The sequence below is a fragment of the Oncorhynchus nerka genome, linkage group LG25 (genome assembly GCF_034236695.1).
Source record: "Oncorhynchus nerka isolate Pitt River linkage group LG25, Oner_Uvic_2.0, whole genome shotgun sequence".
Classification (NCBI taxonomy): domain Eukaryota; kingdom Metazoa; phylum Chordata; class Actinopteri; order Salmoniformes; family Salmonidae; genus Oncorhynchus; species Oncorhynchus nerka.
Window position 1 is genome coordinate 20,567,313 of NC_088420.1, and position 17,819 is coordinate 20,585,131.

Consider the following 17,819-nt stretch of genomic DNA (forward strand, 5'->3'; position numbering starts at 1 on the left):
CTTGTTTTTTGTTAGCTCTGTGAAGCCTGCAGTTCGTTATTATTTTTGTTGTTTTTGTTTGGTGTTCTGAGTAATTAAAGAATCATGAACACTTACAATGCTGCACCTTGGTCTCCTTCCGACGACAAACATTACAGAAAATCCCACCACAAACGGACCAAGCAGTGTGGTCAGGCGGACTGGACATGGGAGGACATCCTGGACGGCAAAGGATACTGGACGTGGGAGGAGATCCTGGCCGTAAGGGATCCTCTCCCATTTTTTTATTTTTTTTATTTTACCTTTATTTAACCAGGCAAGTCAAATTCTTATTTTCAATGACGGCCTAGGAACAAATTCTTATTTTCAATGACGGCCTAGGAACAGTGGGTTAACTGCCTGTTCAGGGGCAGAACGACAGATTTGTACCTTGTCAGCTCGGGGGGTTGAACTTGCAACCTTCCGGTTACTAGTCCAACGCTCTAACCACTAGGCTACCCTGCCGTCCCATGGGAACAGGTGGAAGCAGCGAGGGAGTCACGGCAACGAAGTAAGCATGAGAGGCAGCCCCAAAACATTTTTTGGGGGGGGCACACGGGGAGATTGGCGGAGTCAGGTTGTAGACCTGATCCAACTCCCCATGCTTACCGTGGGGAGAGAATGACTGGTCAAGCACCGTGTTATCCAGTTCTGCGCACCATGCCTTCGGTGCGCAGCCACAGCCCTGTGCGCTCTCTGCAAGCTCCCCGCAGTTGCCGTGCTAGAGTGGCATTCAGCCAGGAGGGATTGTGCCAGCTCAGCACTCCTGGCCTCGAGTGAGTCTCTTTAGCCCAGGTTATCCTGCGCCAGCTCTATGCACGGTATCCCCAGTTCGCCAGGACAACCCAGTGTGGCCTGTTCCAGCTCCCCGCACTTGCCGGGCTAAGGGGGGTATCCAGCCAGGACAAGTTATGCCAGCTCTGCGCTCCAGACCTCCGGTGCACCTCCCCGGTCCAGTGTGTCCTGCACTGGCTCTACGCACTATGCCTCCAGTGCGCCATCATAGCCCAGTGCGTCCTGTGCCAGCTCTCCACACTCACCGAGCTAGAGTGGGTATCCAGCCAGGACGTGTTGTGGCAGCTCCACTCACTAGGCTGCCAGTACGTCTCCTCAGTCCGGTGAGACCTGTTCCAGCTCCACGTTCAAAGCCTCCAGTGATGATCCATGGCACGGAGCCTCCAGTGATGATCCATGGCACGGAGCCTCCAGTGATGATCCATGGCACGGAGCCTCCAGTGATGATCCATGGCACGAAGCCTCCAGCGACGGGTCCCCAGCCTCCAGCGACGGTCCGGAGCCTCCGGGCAATGATCGGTGGTCTGGTTCCGCCGGCGATGATCTGCGGCCCGGTTCCTCCAGTGAAGGTCCATGCACCAGGGCCGCCACCAAAGCTAAGGGATCTGCGGGCGGAGGGGGGTCTACGTCCCGCACCAGAGCCGCCGCCGTGAAGAGATGCCCACCCGGACCCTACCCTTTAGAGTCAGGTTTTGCTGCCGGAGTCCGCACCTTTGGGTGGGGGTACTGTCACGCCCTGGCCATAGAGGCTTTTATTCTCTATTTTGGTTAGGCCAGGGTGTGACTAGGTTGGGCATTCTAGTTTCTTGATTTCTATGTTTTCTATTTCTTTGTTTTTTGCCGAGTGTGGTTCCCAATCAGAGGCAGATTATTTCACTTATATTCACTGTATTACAATTCCAGTGGGTCAGAAGTTTACATACACTAAGTTGACTGTGCCTTTATACAGCTAGGAAAATTACAGAAAATGATGTCATGGCTTTGGAAGCTTTTGATAGACTAATTGACATAATTTGAGTCAATTGGAGGTGTACCTGTGGATGTATTTCAAGGCCAACCTTCAAACTCTGTGCCTCTTTGCTTGATATCATGGGAAATCAAAGCAAAACAGCCAAGACCTCAGAAAAGAAATGGTAGACCTCCAAAAGTATGGTTCATCCTTGGGAGCATTTTCCAAAGGCCTGAAGGTACCACGTTCATCTGTACAAACAATAGCACACAAGTATAAACACCATGGGACCATGCATCCGTCATACCGCTCAGGAAGGACACGCGCTTTGTCTCCTAGAGATGAACGTACTTTGGCACGAAAAGTGGAAATCAATCCCAGAACAACAGCAAAGGACCTTGTGAAGATGCTGGAGGAAACAGGTACAAAAGTATCTATATCCACAGTAAAACAAGTTCTATATCGACATAACCTGAAAGGCCGCTCAGCAAGGAAGAAGCCAATGCTACAAAACCACCATAAAAAGCCAGACTACGGTTTGCAACTGCACATGGGGACAAAGATCGTACTTTTGGGAGAAATGTCCTCTTGTCTGATGAAACCAAAATAGAACTGTTTGGCCAAAATGACCATCGTTATGTTTGGAGAAAAAGGGGAAGCTTGCAAGCCGAAGAACACCCTCCCAACCGTGAAGCACGGGGGTGGCAGCATCATGTGTGGCAGCATCATGTTGTGGGGGTGCTTTGCTGCAGGAGGGACTGGTGCACTTCACAAAATAGATAACATCATGAGGAGAAAATGATGTGGCTATATAGAAGCAACATCTCAAGACCTCAGTCAGGAAGTTAAAGCTTGGTTGCAAATGGGTCTTCCAAATGGACAATGACCCCATGCATACTTCCAAAGTTGTGGCAAAATGGCTTAAGGGCAACAAAGCCCTGACCTCAATCCTATAGAAAATTTGTGGGCAGAACTGAAAAAGTGTGTGCGAGCAAGGAGGCCTTCAACCTGACTCAGTTACACAAGCTCTGTCAGGAGGAATGAGCCAAAATTCACCCAACTTATTGTGGGAAGCTTGTGGAAGGCTACCCAAAACGTTTGACCCAAGTTAAACAATTTAAAGGCAATGCTACCAAATACTAATTGAGTGTATGTACATTTCTGACCTAAGACAGGGAATTTTTACTTGTGTTAAATGACAGGAATTGTGAAAAACTGAGTTTAAATGTATTTGGCTAAGTTGTATGTAAACTTCCGACATCTGTAAATGAAACTGTACATTTTCTTGTTTTTGAAAGAAAAGCTCCATTAAAATAACATGAAATTGATCAGAAATATGTCCTCCTGACAGAGCTTATTTTTTACCCCCCTTTTCATGGTATCCAATTGTTAGTAGTTACTATCTTGTCTCATCGCTATAACTCCCATATGGCCTCGGGAGAGACAAAGGTCAAAAGCCATGCATCCTCCGAAACACAACCCAACCAAGCAGCACTGCTTCTTAACACAGTGTGCATCCAACCTGGAAGCCAGCCGGATATCCCTACCGGCCAAGCCCAATTGTGTGTTGCCCCACGGACCTCCAGGTTGGAGACGGCTACGACAGAGCCTGGGCGCGAACCCAGGGTCTCTGGTGGCACAGCTAGCACTGCGATGCAGTGCCCTAGACCACTGCGCCACCCGGGAGGCCCTGCCAGTGTAGACAATGTTAATGTTGTAAATGACTATTGGAGCTGGAAACGGCAGATTTTTTATGGAATATCTACATAGGCGAACAGATGCCCATTATCAGGAAACATCACTCCTGTGTTCCAATGGCACATTGTGTTAGCTAATCTAGATTCATCATTTTAAAAGGCTAATTGATCATTAGAAAACCCTTTTGCAATTATGTTAGCACAGCTGAAAACTGTTGTTTTGATTAAAGAAGCAATAAAACTGGCCTTATTTAGACTAGTTGAGTATCTGGAGCATCAGCATTTGTGAGTTCGATTACAGGCTCAAAATGGCCAGAAAGAAATAAGTTTCTACTGAAACTCGTCAGTCTATTCTTGTTCTGAGAAATGAAGGCTATTCCATGTGAGAAATTGCCAAGAAACTGAAGATCTCGTTCAGCGCTGTGTACTACTCCCTTCACAGAACAGCACAAACTGGCCCTAACCAGAATAGAGAGAGGAGTGGGAGGCCCCATTGCACAACTGAGCAAGAGGACAAGTACATTAGTGTCTAGTTTGAGAAACAGACGCCTTACAAGTCCTCAGCTGGCAACTTCATTAAATAGTACCCGCAAAACATCAGTCTCAATGTCAACAGTGAAGAGGCGACTCCGGGATGCTGGCCTTCTAGGCAGAGTTGCATAGAAAAAGCCCTATCTCAGACTAGTCAATAAAAAATAAAAGATTAAGATGGGCAAAAGAACACAGACACTGGACAGAGGAAGATTGGAGAAAAGTGTTATGGACAGACTAATCTAAATTTGAGGTGTTCGGATCACAAAGAACGTCATTCATGAGACGAAGAAAAAATGAACAGATGCTGGAGGAGTGCTTGACGCCATCTGTCAAGCATTGTGGAGACAATGTGATGGTCTGGGGGTGCTTTGTTGTTGGTTAAGTGGGAGATTTATACAGGTTAAAAGGGATAATGAAGAAGGAAGCATATCACTCCATTTTGCAACACCATGCCATACCCTGTGGACGGCGTTTAATTGGAGACATTCTTCCTACAACAGGACAATGACCCACAGCACAGCTCCAAACTATGCAAGAACTATTTAGGGAAGAAGCAGTCAACTGGTATTCTGTCTATAATGAAGTGGCCAGCACAGTCACCGGATCTCAACCCTATTGAGCTGTTGTGGGAGCAGCTTGACCGTATGGTAAGTAAGAAGTGCCCATCAAGCCAATCCAACTTGTGGGAGGTGCTTCAGGAAGCATGGGGTGAAATCTCTTCAGATTACCTCAACAAATTGACAACTAGAATGCCAAAGGTCTGCAAGGCTGTAATTGCTGCAAATGGAAGATTCTTTGACAAAAGAAAAGTTTGATGGACAATGATTATTTCAATTAAAAATCATTATTTATAACCTTGTCAACTTCTTGACTATATTTCCTCTTAATTTTGCAACTCATTTCATGTATATTTTCATGGAAAACAAGGACACTTCTAAGTGACCCTAAACTGTTGAATGGTGGTGTAGCTGGCACTGCAATAAGAATAGCACTTCTCAGACCTATAGGAACACATTTGGCAGGCTGCCAGCCCATCCCCATTTATAGATGATTTGTCAGTGTTAGTGATTGAAGATTATGCAATATGTGTAGACGGAACTGAGCGGGAGTCGTTCCCCCTCCATATTACTAAGTAATTGGACGTCTGACCTTTGTCAGACCTTGGTAAATTCTAACCAGAGGGAAAGAAAAACATTTGAAATGTTAAGTAATTGGATGAAAAAGACCTCAAATACTTGCATGCCACTGCTGACAAAATGACAACGACTCAATTCAAAGCCATGTTAACTACAATATGTTCTGAACCCGTTTGGGCCCTACTGCTCTTTGACACACTTAACCAGGGGAGGTTCACATCATTAGCTTTTTCCTGTTTGGTGAATAGTATAAAGTTCCAATTGTTTTCGCTCACACCATTTGCAATTGTTTCAAATTAAATGACATCCTCCATGACTTTACTTTCAGAGAACTCCATTATTCTAAAGATGTGAGGGACAAAAGGGTGCCAATAGAAAATGTATTTTCCACAAGGCACTAAAGACATCGCACAATCACCACCCTAACAATTCTAAACTCTTTTCCTAATTATGAGGTTGACAGGTTGCTTATGAGTCGTTCCACATGATTTCAATCCCTTTCTGACAGCACCCCTTTCATACGTTTGCCCATGGTAGAAGTGATCAGAAAGTGACTTTTTTGACCTGAATGAATGCCAAAACATTCACATGATCCAGGTGCTCAAAATGTATCCACTTTGCATACCATACCATTAGACATCAGTCTTCATCACTGAAAAACAGAAACGGTTGAGTTTGATATCATTTGAAATCTTTGTCAAACTAGGGTTGATTAAACTATTTCATACATTTTTTTAAAACAGATTTTTACCTTTAATGTCAATATCTAAAAACGCATACACTTTTTCTCATGTTCATAGCTTAGAACCTATTTTACATCAGAGGTGTTTGTTGTGCCCACCATCGGTTGACACTAAGCATGCTCTTGAATACAGGGTGGACGTCATGTTTTGGCTGATAAATGTACTAAAATGTGAGTACAATTCAACTTGAGCTTTCAAATGGTACCATAAAGATGGTTGAAGATTCACACATCAGAAAATGTTTAACAGGAAACCTTTTGAAATATAGATACTAGAATAGACATTCCCATTAAAGTTGACATTCGACTGTGGGTGGACCAGCAGCCATATTTTTGGTTGTAATTGGAAGTAAAATGTCAATTCAATTTTTTAAAAAGTCAATGGTGTACCAGCTAAATTGCAGTTGTCTCAAGTGATAAGTCCATTCTATGAATTATGTTTCTATAATTGAAATGACACCCTGTATTGAAAAGTATGCTGTGTCTGGCACAACACAAAGTCCCAGTGTAATGGTTCTCTTGACTTGAAGGAGAGTCAGACCAAAATGCGGCGTGGCTATTGAGATTCATGTTTAATGAAGCAAAGTAAACACGAATCAAATACAAAAACAATAAATGTAACACAAAAACCGAAACAGCCTAATACTGGTGCAAAGTAACACAGACAGGAACAATCAGCCACAAACACACAGTGAAACCCAGGCTACCTAAGTATGATTCTCAATCAGAGACAACTAATGACACCTGCCTCTGATTGAGAACCATACTAGGCCGAAACATAGAAATACCCAAAACCTAGAAAAACAAACATAGACTGCCCACCCAACTAATAAAGGTCAGAACGTGACAGTACCCCCCCCCCCCAAAGGCCGCAAAACCTTAACCTATAGGGGAGGGTCTGGGTGGGCGTCTGTCCGCGGTGGCGGCTCTGGCGAGGGACGCGGACCCCACTTCACCATTGTCTTAGTCCGCCTTATTGTCTGCTTCCGTGGCCTCCTAACCACGGTGACCCCTCTAAATGACCCCACTGGACTGAGGGGCAACTCGGGACAGAGGGGCGGAAGCTCTGGACAGAGGGGCGGGGGCTCTTAGCTGAGGGGCAGGGTCTCTTGGCTGAGGGGCAGGGGCTCTGGGCCGAGCGGCACTGGCGGCCCCTGGCTGACTGGCGGCACTGGCGGCCCCTGGCTGACTGGCGGCCCCTGGCTGACTGGCGGCACTGGCGGCCCCTGCCTGACTGGCGGCACTGGCAGCGCTGGGCAGACTGGCGGCACTGGCGGCGCTGGGCAGACGGGAAGCTCCGGCAACGCTGGGCAGACGGGAAGCTCCGGCAACGCTGGAGAGGAAGGCTCTGACAGCGCTGGACTGAGTAGCTCTGGCACCTCTGGACTGAGGGGCGGGAGCTCTGGTAGCGCCGAACAGGCGGGAGACTCCGGCTGCGCTGGAGAGGAGGAAGGCTCTGGCAGCGCTGGAGAGGCGGGAGACTCCGTAAGGATGAGCCGGAGAGACAGCCTGGTGCGGGGGGGCTGCCACTGGAGGGCTGGTGCGTGGAGGTGGTGACAGATAGACCGGACCGTGCAGGCGCACTGGAGCTCTTGAGCACCGAGCCTGCCCAACCTTACCCGGTTGAATGGTCCCGGTCGCCCTGCCAGTGCGGCGAGGTGGAATAGCCCGCACTGGGCTATGCAGGCGAACCGGGGACACCGTGCGCAAGGCTGGTGCCATGTAAGCCGGCCCAAGGAAACGCACTGGAGACCAGATGCGTAGAGCCGGCTTCATGGCACTTGGCTCGATGCCCACTCTAGCCCGGCCGATACGCGGAGCTGGAATGTACCGCACTATTCACCCGCACTGGGGACACCGTGTGCTTCACAGCATAACACGGTGCCTGCCCGGTCTCTCCAGCCCCCCGGTAGGCACAGGAAGTTGGTGCAGGTCTCCTACCTGGCTTCACCACACTTCCAGTGTGCCACCCCCCCCAAGAAAGTTTTGGGGCTGACTCTCGGGCTTCCATCCACGCCGCCGTGCTGCCTCCTCATACCAGCGCCTCTCCGCCTTCAGCTCTTCTTTGGGGCGGCGATATTCTCCAGGCTGTGCCCAGGGTCCTTTACCTTCCAATTCTTCCTCCCATGTCCATTCCTCCAAATAGTGCAGCCTCTCCCACTGCTGCTTCTCCTGCTGCTGCTTTTGCTGTTGCCCGTTACCACGCCGCTTGGTCCTGTTGTGGTGGGTGAAACAAACATAGACTGCCCACCCAACTCACGCCCTGACCAATACTAAATAAATACAAAACAAAGGAAATAAAGGTCAGAACGTGACACCCAGGGCCGGCTCCAGCATTTTGTGGTTCCAAACGAGATATGGTTGTGGGACCCTCCCACCTCGTGGAAAAACATTTAAGGGCCCCCCTCTTGACATTTAAAATATATATAAACAGCTCTGGAAAAAATTAAGAGACAACTGCAAAATTGTCAGTTTCTCTGGTTTTACTATTTATAGGTATGTGCTTGGGTTAAATTAACATTTTTGTTTTATTCTATGAACTACTGACAGCATTTCTCCTAAATTCCAAATAAAAATAGTAATTTAGAGCATTTATTTGGAGAAAATGACAACTGGTCAAAATAACAAAAAAGCTGCAGTGTTGTCAGACCTCAAATAATGCAAAGAAAATAAGTTCATATTCATTTTTAAACAACACAATACTAATGTTTTAATTAACTTAGGAAGAGTTCAGAAATCAATATTTGGTGGAATAACCCTGATTTTCAATCGCAGATTTCATGTGTCTTGGTATGCTCTCCACCAGTCTTTCACATTGATGTTGGGTGATTTTATGCTACTCTTGGCACAGAAATTCAAGCAGCTCCGCTTTGTTTGATGGCTTGTGACCATCCATCTTCCTCTTGATCACATTCCAGAGGTTTTCAATGGGGTTCAGGTCTGGAGATTGGGCTGGCCATGACAGGGTCTTGATCTGGTGGTCCTCCATCCACACCTTGCAGGCCATGGAAGAACTGGGACATTTTCAGCTCCCAGTAATTGTGTACAGATCCTTGCAACATGGGGCCGTGCATTATCATGGTATCTCTGTGCATTCAAATTGCCATAGATAAAATGCAATTGTGTTCATTGTCCATAGCCTATGCCTGCCCATACCATAACACCACTGCCAACATGGGGCAATCTGTTAACATCATTGACATCAGCAAACTGCTCGTCCACACAATGGCATACACAACCACTGCCTGGTACATTTGAAACCGGGATTCAGCCATGAAGAGCACACTTCCCCAGCGTGCCAATGGCCATCATTTGCACACTGAAGTCAGTTATGACGCCTGTTATGCACACCTCTTGGAGGAGGGAACACAACACCCTGCTACACTCAACTCCCCGTGGAGTGAAAGAGTTATGTGACTGTAGGTGCGGGTAAGGATGACTGAGACAGAGAATTTTACCATTAACAGGGAATTTATTCCTTCACACGATCATTTTGAGAAAAAGGGTCTGGACGGAACAAAAGCAAAGAAAGTTCAAGTTAAAGAGCCCCCTCTCCTACTTTACCTACCCACCCACAACTTACCTAACTAGCACCACCTGGCGCACTAACCAAAATGCAGGGGATGGTCCACCCAGGTCTTACTTAGTGTGCATAGACAGGGTACATACTACGGGTATATGTATGCCTGCAGGCCTAAGCACTCCCAAGATGCCTTTCCCCCTGGGAACAAAAACAGAATAATACAAACAATTTCAATAATCAAAACAGTCCTTTTGATGTAAACATACCTCCGCAGGACCGGCTACAAAATACTTTACAAAAACTGTCTGAGCAACAACCAACACAGAACATCTCTCTCTCTCTTGACCACAATCAACTCTATGTTAAGGAGAGAGTATGTATGTATGTATCGCCTTCAAGCTCTGTCAGGTTGGTTGTTGATCAATGCCAGACAGCCATTTTCAAGTCTTGCTATAGCTTTTCAAGCCAATTTAAATCAAAACTGTAACTAGGCCACTCAGGAACATTCAATGTCCTTTTGGTAAGCAATTCCAGTGTATATTTGACCTTGTGTTTTAGGTTATTGTCCTGATGGAAGGTGATTTTTCCTCCCAGTGTCTGTTGGAAAGCAGATTGAACCAGGTTTTGCTCTCGGATTTTGCCTGTGCTTAGCTGTTTTCAGTTTATTTTCATCCTAAGAACTTCCTAGTCCTTGCCGATGACAAGGGACCTCACTGCTCGACTGAGGGACCTTACAGATAATTGTGTGTGAAGGGTGCAGAGATAATGTATTCATTCAAACATCATGTTAAACACTATTATTGCACACAGAGTGAGTCCATGCAACTTATGTGACTTGTTAAGCAAATGTTTACCCCTGAACTTATTTAGGCTTGCCATAACAAAGGGGTTGATAACAAAGGGGTTAACAAAGGGGTTGAAGAACCCGCTCTGCTTGCGGATCCACCATCTTTGGTGGCGGCTCTGGTGCGGGCTGAAGAACCCGCTCATCCCACAAATCCAGCCATGGACCCAGGCTGAACACTGTACCGGGACTGGACCTAGATGCCGAGGAAGGCTCCTGCCATGGAGCGGGACTGGACACCGGCCATGGCCTGGACATCGGTGCAGAGGAAGACTCCTGCCATGGGGCGGGACTGGACGCCGTGTCTGGACTGGGCATTGGCGCAGAGGAGGGCTCCTGCCATGGAGCTGGACTGGACACCATCCCTGGCCTGGACATCGGTGCAGAGGAAGACTCCTGCCATGGAGTGGGAATGGACACCGGCCCTGGCCTGGACATCGGTGCAGAGGAAGACTCCTGCCATGGAGCGGGACTGGACACCGGCCCTGGCCTGGACATCGGTGCAGAGGAAGGCTCCTGCCCTGGAGCTGGACTGGATGCCGTGATTGGACTAGACATCGGCGCAGAGGAAGGCTCCTGCCCTGGAGCTGAGGATTCTGGACCGTGGACTGTCGCAGGAGGTTCCGGACCGTGGACGGTTTCAGGAGGTTCCGGACTTGTGGACCGTCGTTGGAGGTTTCAGAATGTGAAACGTAGCCGGAAGCTCTGGGCTGTGAACCGTCGCCGGAAGCTCTGGACTGGGGACCGTCGCCGGATGTTCTGGACTGTGAACCGTCGCCGGAAGCTCTGGACTGGGGACCGTCGCCGGAAGCTCTGGACTGGGGACCGTCGCCGGAAGCTCTGGACTGGGGACCGTCGCCGGAAGCTCTGGGCTGTGAACCGTCGTCGGATGTTCTGGACTGTGAACCGTCGCCGGAAGCTCTGGACTGGGGACCGTCGCCGGAAGCTCTGGACTGGGGACCGTCGCCGGAAGCTCTGGACTGGGGACCGTCGCCGGAAGCTCTGGACTGGGGACCGTCGCCGGAAGCTCTGGACTGGGGACCGTCGCCGGAAGCTCTGGACTGGGGACCGTCGCCGGAAGCTCTGGACTGGGGACCGTCGCCGGAAGCTCTGGACTGGGGACCGTCGCAGGAAGCTCTGGACTGGGGACCATCGCAGGAAGCTCTGGACTGGGGACCGTCGCCGGAAGCTCTGGACTGGGGAGGTGCACTGGAGGCCTAGTGCGTGGAGCTGGCACAGGATGTACCGAACTGGGGAGGCACACTGGAGGCCTGATGCGTGGAGCCAGCACAGGTGGTACTGGACTGGTGACACACACTTCAGGGCGAGTGCGTGGAGCCGGCACAGAACGTACCGGACTGGGGAGGCGCACTGGAGGCCTGGTGCATGGAGCCGGCACAGGTGACACGCACTTCAGGGCGAGTGCGTGGAGCAGGAACAGGACGTGCCAGACTGGGGAGGCGCACTAGAGGCCTGGTGCGTGGAGCTGGCACAGGATGTACTGGGCTATGGAGGTGTACTGGAGACCTGGTGCGTATAGCCGGCATCAATGGTACCGGTTCGATGACACACCTCGCACGGCAAGTGCGAGGAGCTGGCACAGGACGTACTGGGCTGTGAAGGCGCACTGGAGACCTGGTGCGTATAGCTGGCACAGATGGTGCCGGGCTGAGAAGGAGCTTTTCAATGCGCCTGCGCTGCAGCATACTCCTTTCCACAACCTCTCTCCGGTATCTCTCATTACCTTCTTCTATCGACTCCCACACAGGCTCCGGCTCACTCCCCGGTTCCGCCGGGCTTTCTCTGTGGCCACGAACCCCGGTGTCATCACTGTCCTCCCTTCTCTCCTTGCGTCTTCCGCCAAGGAAGGCGATCCTGTCCTGCCAGGGTTTCCTCCCAAGTCCAGGATCCCTTCCCATCCAGAATCTCCTCCCAAGTCCATGTTACACTCTCCTCCTGGGAACGCTGCTTGGTCCTGTTGTGGTGGGATATTCTGTCACGATCATTGGAAGCATACTCGGACCAACATGCACCGTGATCTGGGTTCCACATCTTTTATTAGAAATAAGTGAACCACACAACAAACAATAAAGACTAAACAAAATGTGACGACAATGGAGTGCTAACATGCAACTACACATAAACAATATCCCACAAAACACAGGTGGAAAAAATGCTACTTAAATATGATCCCCAATTAGAGACAACCATTACCAGCTGCCTTTAATTGGGAATCATACAAAATCACCAACATAAAAAAACAAAACTAGAACCCCACATAGAAATAATAAACTAGACTAAACCCCCAGTCACACCTTGACCTACTCCACCATAGAAAATAAGGGCTCTCTATGGTCAGGACGTAACAAGACCCCGACTGAGTTTGGGGCCGGGTGCCCTAAGCTACCTGCTTATTTACATTTACATTTAAGTCATTTAGCAGACGCTCTTATGTCGCTTATGCCTGGAATTTCAGATAAATCCGTGTCTAAGTTAAAACCTATGCGAAAATGAGACAAATCTGACTTTACACGTTTAGATAAACGAGTTTGATAAAAAAATAAAGCAGATTTTTGTTATACCTTTAACGTTAAAAACTATTACATTGACTCCCCCCCATTTGTTTTGTACACTGCACCTACTCGCTGTTTATTATCCATGCATAGTCACTTCACCCCTACCTACATGTACAAATTACCTCTAACCTGTAACCCCGCACACTGACTCGGTACCGGTACCCCTTGTACATAGCCTCGTTATCGTTATGTTACTGTGTTACTTTTTATTATTTTTTACTTTAGTTTATTTGGTAAATATTTTCTTAACTCTTCTTGAACTGCACTGTTAAGGGTTTGTAAGTAAGCATTCCACGGTAAGGTCTACACTTGTTGTATTCGGTGCATGCGACAAATAAAGTTTGATTTGATTTTGAATTATATTTTTCAGTGATGAAGACACAGACGTCTAATGGTAGGTATGCAAAATACGTCAACTTTGAGCACCTCTATCTCCTGAATGTTTTGGCATTCAGGTCCAAAAGGTCACTTTTCTGAACACTCCTACCATGGCAAACATGTATGGAAGGTTTCGTTCAAATCAAAAGGGGTGCAGTCAGAAAGTGATCGAAATCATATGAAATGGCCCTTGAGTGGACTTTCATTTCACTATAATAATCAGTCGACATGGAAAGGCCTGAGCATAAAGAAGTAACGTTAAATAAACATACTTAGTTAGCAAGCAAAGCACTTCAGAAGACCTTGTGGGTAAAGGTCTTGATTTGACCTTCCTTACTTGGTAATAGGCAGGGCCTACAATGTGTTAAGACTGAAAATAATAGGTTTCCCTGATGTGCAGATGAATCCAAAGCAACAAGTTTTCAACCATCCTTCACATACTATCACCATCTTGTGGCAGAAAATGGTTTAACAGTTCACAATTTTTTACGATCACATACTAAACTCAGAATAACTGAACCATATTGGGCAAAATCTTGCTGTAGAAGATGATTTTACACGATAGTAAGGTTGTTAATAAATAATGTGAGGAAGATGTAAGGATCCGTTGGGATCTGACCTCCACATCAGAGTTGAGGGATGAGGAGTCAGAGAACGTTTCTAAGGTGCAGGGTTTGTCCATTCTTACGGTCCTCCTGAGGGGGATCTCTCTGACACACCTGCTTCCCTGGACAGAGTCTGGTTGAATGTTGACATCCATGTAATATCCCATATCAGCCATCTTGTTGAGATTTGTGTTATTGGAGGGAACACAGAGAGGAGTGCCATCCAAGCACAACGCACATAAGGAAAGAGAGCTGTGTTTAAAGATGATTATCAAATACTGTATGAGGCAAAGCCAGGACAGGAATGAAAGAGCAACTTAAAAAGGAGTTCTCAAACATCTACCATTTAGTCTTTCATTCTCTATCTTAAAGATCTTTATTTGCTCTTTCATTCCAATGCTTGCTATAAAATGACATAAACAACACTGCCAGGCATTGAGTCCATCTCCTTAACCCAGAGAGGACTCTGGGCTTACTGTGTGTTTTTCTTGCTGTGTGTCTTTCCCTCTGGGGTTGTGCTGAGTGGGGGAGAGAAGCCCCCCAAGAGACTGTGTCTGGAGAACCCCTTCCAGGCTGCTGCGGAGTGGTACTCTTCCTGCACCAGGACAGGAACACAATCTGACCACAGAGTCAAGACAGTAATGACAACACGGTTAGGGTTCAATTCAATTAGAATTTATATTCACATACTCATTAAATCTCGCCCACCAGCTAGCTCTCTCGAGGCTGGGGGCGAGGCTACATATTCATAAGCTGGAGAAGGATACAGCAAGATGCAGGGTTGCACAGAACGTTGATGCCAGTAGCCATGGCATGGCTCTCAGTACAAACTCATACTGAGTGTCGTAGAGCAATATGATCGAGGAGTATACGTTAAAAGATGAAGAGGTTCAAGTGCTAAGAGCATTATTATGTCATATTGTATTGCAAGTTTTCACTACATAACACTTGACTTTGAGGGACTGTTGTGACAATACATCCAAGTACGGCAACTCAGACATGAACAGAAGTGAACTACAATGGGATGTCACTTACTGCTCTGGAGAAAGCAGAACTTGTAGGTCCAGAGCAAACCAATAACATAACCCAGGACATCAGTGCTGTCCTGCCCAAGGACACAGCATGGCAGTCAGTTAGCCACTGAAAACAGGGTGCTAGTGTGGAGGTGATTTCATAAGAGAATCTCCCACTTAAATGGAGGAGGTCTGTGAGAAGTTCTTCTCCCATTATCCTCCCAGTTAGAGGCCTGTCTACAGGCCCTGGGCTGGTCCTGGATGTCAGGTAGCTCCCTCCACCAACAGCAGAGAAACAGCCATGGGGTTCTGCCTCCTCCTCCTCTTCATCATCCTCAGGCTATTATCTGGAGAAGGTAAAGGGGTGAGGGTTGGGAATTGCAGTTCTGCTAACTGAATGTTTTCCATTGAAACATTGAAAAAAAGTATTTCACAAGGACCTCTCTTCAGCCTAATTTATTTTGCATTTATTGGCTTTATAGATCAAACTTTATTGTTATTCCTATACACACAGTGCAAGCGTATTGTTTGTGTTGATAACATATTGTAGGACCGGATACAACGAACATGCTCTGCCTAAAGGGTAACTGTGAGCAGCTCTGCCAAAAAAGGGATAATTGAGAAATGTGTAAAAGGAAAGTGAGCATTTCTCATTTGCCAAGATAATTCATCCACCTGACATGTGTGGCATATCAAGAAGCTGATTGTTACACAGGTGCATCTTATGCTGGGGACAATAAAAGGCCACTCTAAAATGTGCAGTTGTCACACAATGCCACAGATGTCTCAAGTTTTGAGGGAGTGTGCAATTGGCATGCTGACTGCAAGAATGTCCAACAGAGCTGTTGCCAGAGAATTTAATGTTAATTTCTCTACCAGAAGCTGCCTCCAAAGTCATTTTAGAGAATTTGGCAGTATGTCCAACTGGCCTCACAACCGCAGAACACGTGTATGGCGTAGTGTGGGTGCGCGGTTTGCTAATGTCAACGTTGTGAAGAGTGCCCCATGGTGGCAGTGGGGTTATGGTATGGGCAGGCATAAGCTACAGTCAATGAACACAATTGCATCTTATCAATGGCAATTTGAAAGCACAGAGAAACTGTGACAAGATCTTGAGGCCTATTGATCTTGAGGCCATTCATCCGTTGCCATCACCTCATGTTTCAGCATGATAATGCACAGCCCCATGTCGAAAGGATCCCATATCCAGCAACTTCGCACAGCCATTAAAGAAGAGTGGGACAACATTCCACAGGCCACAATCAAACAGCTTGATCAACTCTATGCGAAAGGAGATGTGTCATGCTGCATGAGGCAAACGGTGGTCACACCAGAAACTGACTGGTTTTCTAATCCACGCCATTGCCTTTTTTTTAAGGCATCTGTGACCAACAGATCTATATTCCCAGTCATGTGAAATCTATAGATTAGGACCTAATGAATTTATTTCAATTGACTGATTTCCTTATATGAACTGTAACTCAGTAAAATATTTGAAATTGTTGCATATATATTTGTGTACATCATAGATTGTTTTCTTGTCACCAGAAGAGCCTGCTGACTGGAGAGAAAGGCCCCAACGGTGCTGCACAAATGGCCAAGGAAACAGAGGGTACAGGCTGCCTCCTCCCCTGACTTCCTGCCCAACACTCCAGCCGAGAATAAGTGTTTCCAATGAAAGGTAAGTAAAAGTTAAGTAATAGAACTATAAGTAGCCTAAACATGACAGTGCTTGACTTGGGAGCTGAATACCGGCACCTCAAATGTTGTTCTGCTTAAGCTCCTGCACCTTTATTGAATATTAGTTTTAAAAATATTATGGAGCTCCTGCACCTACATTTGCTAGAAGATACTGACCCTACGAGCTGCACTGGGGTCAGAACGCAATCATGGTTACATTAAGACACCGTGGAGCCAGTGTAACGGTTCTCATTTGCTTGGATGACAAAGGACAGTGCTGTTCTCCTTCACGGTTTATTCTGCAGACACACACACACACACACACACACACATGTGTAAACTTTAGAGCAACTGCAAATCCATCATAAAATCTCCATCAAAGTTGAACAACTTTTTAAAATAGTTGTAGAACAGCTAAATGTATATTTACAATATCCATCATTACATCTATAACAACATGACTACAGATAGGCACTCAACTTATAATGACTCTATATGATGGTCATAACACAGCACGCGTAGAGCAACATAATATAACAGTTTCAATAACAATAACTGTTGTTATAACTGTTCAATAACAGTTTGGGAGCGCATACCACACACACACACACACGCACACAAAATGTGTAAATTTCACAGCAACTGCAAATCAGTCAAAATCTGAGTGACATTAAATAAAAAACATTTACACTTCACAAGGTGACTAACCTCATTAGCAAGGAAAGTACAGGACGGATGCTAGCTAGTCTATAGCGTACAGCAACATGCTAACTTTGTAAATGTCCATAAAATCGCATACAGGACACAACTCTGTAACTCTATCACATAACATGTCAACATCGAAAGTGATTATAAAACAATATCATTTTCAGCCTAACATACATTAGATATACATTAGATATAATTTTAAAAGTGAATACACTGGGTGCAGCATCGATCATGATACATACCTCCAAAGTTTAATAACTCTTTTGCTGGATTCTGCGTGATCATGTGCACATAAATGCACAGATACAGTTACACAAATAATACAGCAGGTGGCTCCACAACTATACATAGTGTAACGACCCTGGGTTTATAACCGCGGAAATAAACTCTGCGGCACGAGCATGCTTTGCGGCACAGTCGATAGCGCGCCGGACCTCGGGCATGCACCCTGTCTGTTTCATGACAATATATATACATGACCTGGCTTATTAATTATGGCAAAATACATACAACCAAGGATGTCTATTTCAACCCTGTTACACCAGCGTGAGAAATGGGTTAGAAAACATGTCTCAGTGCGGGGATGGAATATGCCACTGGGTGTTATTGAGTTCGATGCTA